Source organism: Herpailurus yagouaroundi, unplaced genomic scaffold (assembly GCF_014898765.1).
Source record: "Herpailurus yagouaroundi ecotype Mexico unplaced genomic scaffold, PumYag 196, whole genome shotgun sequence".
In the NCBI taxonomy this organism is placed as follows: Eukaryota; Metazoa; Chordata; class Mammalia; order Carnivora; family Felidae; genus Herpailurus; species Herpailurus yagouaroundi.
The window spans coordinates 5959019-5964211 of NW_024412427.1; the positions used below are offsets into that span (position 1 = coordinate 5959019).

Sequence of the window (5193 nt, forward strand, 5' to 3'; positions counted from 1 at the left end):
GTTCTGCTGACTGGGCAGATGGGGCCCACGCACCGGGACCTGGGGAGATTGAGAGGAGAAAGTGGCTGAGCGCAGCTCTGCGAGGCCTAGTGATTTATGAGGAGCAGCTTCCGTGGGCCATCTGGACCAGGAACTTCAGGAAGCACATCCTGTGTGGAGGCACAGGCAGCGTGGGAGCCCTGCCAGGGAGGAGGGAGGGGATGGGGGAGCAGGGATGGGGCAGAGCCAACAAGGAAAGAGCCCCGACAGCAAAACGAGACAGGTTCAGGTTCTTCCACTTCCAGAAACTTCGGGCAAGACCCTAACAGCTCGGGGCCTCACTCTCATCAACTTTAAAATGGAAGGATAATCATACCTGCTGTGCTGTTGAGAAGTTTAGATGGACTGTGGCTGCTAAGAGTACCCAACCCATTGGAGGAAAGCTGATATTACTGAACATTGACCATGAGCTACGCATGCAGTTGAGGGTTGGCAACATAAAGATTTCCGGTTTGCAGTCGAGTGGGGGAGGTAGACTATTTTGTATCGTGTGGGACATTTACTACAAACTCTGGGAGCACAGAAGTAAGAACAAGTAACTGGAGGTGAAGGAGAAGTTTGGGGCCTTAAAGGAGAAATAGAAGCTTAGTGACCTACGGAGAGGTAGCAAAGGGAACAGTTTGAGCACAGATACGCCACACTAAGGTCAAATGTTTGTGCATTCATTTGCAACTCCAGCCCTGAGCAATCTACTGGGTTCCAAACCTATGTATCCAACTGCCTACTTATATCGCCATTTGAATGTCTAATGGACACTAAAACTTAGAACGACTGAAACAGAGCTACTGGTCCACCTGCCCTGCCCCCCCCCCCCCACCCCCACATCAGACTTCTTCCTCCTAGGTCATCCCTATCTTGGCCTGTCTACTCAGTCACATAGGCCAAAAACCTAGAAGACATTTATCTCTGCTTTCTCTATTTCCTTCACTATGTTGCAAGGTACCTTGTTGCACCACTGCATATATATGGTTCCTCCCGGAATTATGCGACGTGGTCTTGACCTCATCTCCCCAAATTTATCCATCAGCAAGTTCTGTCAGTTCTGATCTCCCAAGTACCTCCAGAATCTGTGTCATTCTCTTCATCTCCACCACTGCCATCACAATCTTACCCAGGAAACTGCAACACAATTCTGTGTTTGTTTCCACATCTGTCTTTCACAATCTAATCTCTTCATGGCTACCAGAGAGGTCTTTACAAAACCGAAATAAAATCAAACACTCCCCTGCTACAAGCCTTTATCTGACAGCCGTTTTCAAGGTAATTCTGTGTAATAATTCACCCTAAAACTCAGTGCTACACAGTAATAGACATTTTTTTCTTGCTCATGTGTCCAAGGGTTGGCTGAGGCTCTGCTGATCTGGGCTGAGTTTGGCTGCAGACTGTAGGTTGGGCCCAGGGTTGCTCTCTATGTCTGTCTTTCTCTTTGGTCCAGTGGCTACTCAAGGCATATTCTCCTCCTGGAGAAAAACAGGGACACTAGAGGGCAAGTTTGCCTGACAAGAACATTTCAAGCTTCATTCCCAACACATCCAACACCATCTGATTGCTCAAAGCAAATCATGGGGCCAAGTCCAAGGGTCAAGGAGAAAGGAAGTACACTCCACCATAACTCCATAAGGAAGGTGTAGATATATAATTAGTTGTGGTGAGATAAAGACTTAGGACCAATAATTCAATCTTCAACAAAGGCTTTTAGTGGCTTTCCATTAAACTTAGAATAAGGTCTACACTTCAACCCCCTCAGGCTCTAGCCCCAGGCTAGCCCCTCTAAACTTCAACTTCTGCCACTTTTTCCCTCACCCATTTCTAGCCATGCTGCCTTTGTGGCTGTTCCTCGAACTTTCCAAACTCTTTTTCTACCTCAGGACCTTTACATTTGCCATTCTCTCTCTGTGTGGATCACACTGCTCATAGAGCTTCACATGACTGGCTCCTTCCCGCCACCAGGTCTGAGATGCAATGCTACCTATACCTGGGGGTGTGTTAGAGATGCAGGTGCCTGGGCTCCACCCCCAGAGATTCTGAAATGGCAGGTATAGGGGTGTATCTCAGGGGTCTGTTGCTAACAAGATACCCACTGTTGATGCCAGTGCCAGTGTTCCATGGAACTTTCTGAGAAAGTCTGCTGTGAGAGGGAAGCATGCCCCAGGGGTACCGGGGAGGATGTGCAGGGCCTGAGTCTGTTGGGATTCAAGGAAGTCTTGCAGAAGGCGTAGCAGCTGAGCCGAGGCTTGAGGGATGTAGAGGAGGTGGTCAGGCCGACAAGACTATGTTTTAGGGTCATCCCACAACTCTGTGTGCATCTTGGGTGTGAGCTTCCAAGTAACTTTTCCTGAACCCCTCACCCCATCCAGCCCAGGCCCTGCTGGAACAGCCTCCCGTTGGGAACTAGAACTGATGACATTATATACGACCACCATCCAAGCTTCTTGAGACAACCAATCCCACAGGAAGTCTTAGAAAGCTTTTTTTTCCCTCTAAATGATCTTTTTTAGTGTCTGTCACCCAGAGTTGTAGAGATTTTATATCATCTATGAAATCCTATTAAGATTTTATTTCCTTATTTTCCTTTTATGATGACTGGGATTTCCTTCCTGAGAGAAGGCTTCAGGAAGTGGCCGTGCCTTGGCAGGAGCCAGGCCCTGGGGAGGGTGTGTTGCTGATGCAGCCACAGCCTCCGTGGCAGAGTTGCTGACAGGCATTCAGAGCTGGCAGCATCCTTCAAGGTCCTGTGGCCCATTTTCCCCCTGAAGGTATCCTCTCTAGAGCTTTGAGCATCCCATGACCCAAGAGAGGCAGTGATGGAGCTTTGGAGTCAGGTGAGATGGTCTAAGAGTCAGAGGGTCTGGGCTGAGACCTAGAACTTCTTGGAGGGCTGGCCTTTGGGGATGCTACCTATTTGGGTGACTTCAGACAGTTGTTTACCTGCTCTAAACCTTATCTGTACATGCATGCACACATGTTATGGTGAAGATAAGATGTGATAAGTGCTTTGTAGGCAGGGACCATAGAAGGACTGCTACTCTCTCCTTGAACAGATCCATTGATGGGCAACCCGCTACTTTGAAAAGTGGAGTGTTGAGATCCGGTTGGATCCAGATGCCATCAGTGAGTCCATTGGTGATCTTTTCTGACTTCAGGTCCTCTTACACATGAACCACGAACCTGGAAAGCCTCATCAAGGCCACTGACTTAATATTGACCAAGAAGGAATCAGAGAGATTCCTCATGGCCTCTTCTGGTCCTCTTAGGCCACTGTTCCTCAGCCGTGGCTGCTTATGAGAATCACTTGGGATGATAGGAACCCTAGTTAAGGCTCAGGTCTCCTCTCATATTTATTAAATAAAAACCATCAAGGGTAGAGACAGGCATCAGTGTTGTCTAAAAGTTCTACAGGTGACTCTAATTATTCAACCAGGTGACAGTCTCCTTTTAGATACATTCAATCAGTCGTGGATCCACCTTGGAGCACTAGCACCAACTCACAGAAGGACATCTTGAAAGCACCTGTTACATGGCTGCCTGCTTCATTCCAGACACAAGATGCAGAACCCAAATTTATCCAGGTTACCAGGTTGGAGTTAAACCTGAGACCACGTTAATTAACCTCCATCTGTTTTACTCGCTCTGGCCCTGCCTAGATGGGCCTCTGAACAGTCCTCCCAGTCTTGTTGGGAAGTCCCTTGTGTGCTTAGGAGTGTCTCCTTCCCCAGATAATGGAGTTGGCCAAGTTCTTTCTCTCCAGCTCCTCCTTTCCTGCTGACATTCGCAGTCCATGCACCTCACTACTCTGCCTGCTGCTGGGATGGCCCACAAGAATGCAATTCCCATGTTCAGTGTGCATTAGCCCAGACATTGGTACCAGTCCTTGGTATCCCATTGATTAAACCGCATTTAATCTGGTGCAGAAGTGAGAAGTGTAGCCTTCCTTTCTTGGGGTCACATGCTGTTGTGTGGGTCCGTCAGGAGGACGGCTGGAGCACTAGCTCTCAGCAACTCCAGCCTCTTCCTGAAGCTTCTTCTTAGAGGACCATGGGGCATGAGGTCTTGGTTCAGGTCCTGGACCTGAATAAGTCCATCATGGCCTCTGTAGCGTATGTCTTTGCTCCTTTCACTCCGAACTTAAGAGATGTGACTGATTCCAATCTAAATTGACTTGTACAACTCACCTCCCAGCCAGTCTACCCAAAAGTTTGCCTTAAGAGCCCAATATAGTCAGCAGTCTGTCTTAGAAACCCAAGTCCAAATGAACCCCAGGTATGGACTCAACTTAGGTCAAAGCTAGGACTGCAGATTCCAAATCGGTTTCATTCTTCTGGTCTCTCAATTCAGCCCCACCATCTGAGGATAATAATGTTAATAGCTGCTGTTTATTAAGTGCTTAGTCTGGGCTGGCATGATGCTAAATGCTTCTTGTGGTTTACTTCATTTATTTTTACAAAAGTCCTACAGAGTGGGGGTTATTATGACCTATCTTATAGATGAGGTAATAGAAGGTCGGAAAGACCTTGTCATTTAGCATGCAGGTGGTGGAGCTGGGATTTGAATCCAGATCTGTATAACTCAGATGCCCCAACTAATGGTCTGGCTGAGTTGTTTCTATAGCACTCATGTGGAGTCCTGATACTTTCCTCTCAAGGGCTCATGGGTCATTCAGAAAATAAGCAGGTCTTCAGACTTAGCAGGAGTCCAGGATCATTGATCACAGTTTCATGTTTTCTATTGTAAAATTCAATGGCATTTGCCCATTTGTTTCTTTTTTTTTTTCTTCCAAGATTTTATTTAAATTCAAGTTAGTTAACATATGGTGTAGTATTGGTTTCAGGAGTAGAATTTAGTGACTCATCACTTACATATAACATCCAGTGCTCAACCCAACAAGTGCCCCTCCTTTGTACCCATTGCCCATCTAGCCCGTCCCCTTACCCACCTCCCGTCCATCAACCCTCATTTTGTTCTCTATAGTTAAAAATCACTTATGGTTTGTCTACCTCTATGTTTTTATCTTATTTTTCCTTCCCTTCCCCCTAGGTTCATCTGTTTTGTTTCTTAAATTCCATGTACGAGTGAAATGATATGGTATTTGTCTTTCTCTGACTGACTTATTTGGCTTAACATTATACTCTCTAGCTCCACCCATGTCTTTGCAAA

At 46.8% G+C, this 5193-nt stretch overlaps 1 long non-coding RNA gene across 1 annotated transcript; it reads left to right on the plus strand.

The window, feature by feature from the left end:
• The first annotated feature begins 2170 nt into the window (after nucleotides 1–2170).
• LOC121011981 (uncharacterized) lies at nucleotides 2171–3991 on the plus strand. The gene is made up of 3 exons (XR_005781891.1): nucleotides 2171–2861; nucleotides 3081–3150; nucleotides 3461–3991. It is a non-coding gene; the product is annotated as an uncharacterized LOC121011981 (long non-coding RNA).
• The last annotated feature ends 1202 nt before the right edge of the window (nucleotides 3992–5193 follow it).